Source organism: Cynoglossus semilaevis, chromosome 14 (genome assembly GCF_000523025.1).
Source record: "Cynoglossus semilaevis isolate Cse_v1.0 chromosome 14, Cse_v1.0, whole genome shotgun sequence".
Classification (NCBI taxonomy): domain Eukaryota; kingdom Metazoa; phylum Chordata; class Actinopteri; order Pleuronectiformes; family Cynoglossidae; genus Cynoglossus; species Cynoglossus semilaevis.
The window spans coordinates 2957650-2959845 of record NC_024320.1 but is presented as its reverse complement, the minus strand read 5'-3'; positions in this window follow the sequence as shown (position 1 = coordinate 2959845).

Genomic DNA, 2196 nt, shown 5'->3' with positions numbered 1-2196 from the left:
CCAGTACCTTTAACTGGAATCACATAAATGATATACGATATATATTCAATAAAACCATTTTAAAAGCAAGATGTGGTAAGAACCAATTTTTGTTTTTTTAAAGACATTTAACCTCATTATCCCCAGTTTTAACTGCAATAAGCCCACTTTCACACCTAGACCAAGGTGATTTATGTAGCACAATTTGCACTCAGGGTTAAATCAATTTACCCTACCTAAACATGAATAAAATCATACATTCTCAAACAATTAAAAAAAATTAGCTGCTGAGACCACAGAGGTCAGATGTAGAGTCTAGGAAGCAGCAGCTCAGATTAGCGACTAGAGCACAGGCACTTACTGTCACAGATTCCAAATGCAGGAACCAAGTGGCTTGAAAAAAAAAATTGATCATGGTAAAAAAACAGAGACCATATCAGAACAGACAATCACTCTTTTGTCCCAACCCACAAGATTGTATTTTAAGGCCAAAGAAGTCATATGGAAATCTGTGGTTTGGAAAATTAATTTAAAAGAAATTGAGAGACTTGGAGGCAATGATGCAACTGAGCAGACCATCACAAGAAGCCAATGTATATGCTGCACTCACAAATGTACTCTTTGTGACTCTTTACAGCCATCTCTTAATGATTCTTATGTTATTTTATTTTGGAGCAAATATGGAGCTCTGTGAGTTGTTACTTTCTGGGGATAAAGTAAAAGCATTAGCAAATGCTTTACTAATGCAGGAAGGTGTGCCCTGGCGACAGTTTTGCATCTTACAACTCTTATCAGTTTGCTTTTTTATCATGCTGTTAAACTGGGCTGAGTAACTGCAGAGGGTTTTTTTACCATGACAGTTGCAGGGATGAGTAAGAGGGAAGTAGATAAACACTACTGCAGCCACAACACCAATGCTTTCAACAGCTAACAGAAAACAGCAGTTTGTCAATATTTCACTGTCAAACAGTCACACCGACGTTGGGGGAAAAAAAGGTCCATATATTCTCAGTGTTCAGCACCACTAGAAGGACAATCAATGTCAGGGTAACCACTCATGACAAGCTTCACAGTAGAAAAAAAAACACTAAAGGGTTCCCATGTGTTGCTAAAGCTCCTACATGACTCAGAAAAGTATTGTGAACAGGGATATGTCTCCCACAAAGCTAAAAACAACAACAACAACAGAGGAATTCAGAGAAAGGAAGGCTAAATGATTGTGTTCAGACTTTACTTTGCAGCCATTGTGGTGATGATGTCTCTGAACTCGAGAAAGTGCACAGATACAGTGTTCCCTCTCCTATCGTGGCAGTTGAGTTCCAAGTCCCACCGGGAAAGGGGAAAATCCCCAAAATAGAAGTGAGACAGTTATTATATGATTTCCGTATATATTTAGCCTTTACGAACCTCTCCCACACTGTTATCAACCCTCCATAGACTGTATCACCATTTCCTACACAATTATATCCACAGTAGAGTCGTAGAATGGAAATATAAGAGGTACAGATTACATAAATAAATGAAGTACACGACCATGAAAAACAACATAAAGAACATTCTATTTATAAATTAAAATTTTATGTACATGCACATTGTGGGGGCGTGGCGGATGTTAGCGCTCAGCTGCAGGAAGGAGAGCACGAGAGTGGTGACGCAGGTGAGCGTAATTCGAGTAATTAACTAGTATAAATTTATTTCAAACCAATACTAAGACATTTGTTACGTTTTGTTGTGTTTTATTTTGTTCTTTAGTTCTTGATTCAAAATGATCTGCCATTGTGTACATTGAGATTTTCTGTGTATATATACACACAAGTACTACTTGTACAGTTATTGGTACTCTTTATTGGTGAGTACTCAAGATTGAGTACCCTTACTCAGTCTGAAAAGAGGTACTGAACATATGTATTAAAAACAACAACAAAAACACAATGTAGATGTGTTGAATAAACATACGAGATACATAGAGTGCTGACAAAATGCCCGACTAGCAATGAGGTTCAGTTATTTTAAATTAAATAATTCTTGGATAAGCAATTGGGAATTATTAAATATTAAGCAGGAATAAAGCCATTACACCAAGAGTAAACTCATAATATCTGTCAGCAGGATAAGAGTCATCCAGACTCCTATCCTGTTACATGTTGGCTGTATTTCAAATGTTCCAAGTAAATCACTAATATGAGCAGTAAAACATTGTGCTGTACTTCACGGCAC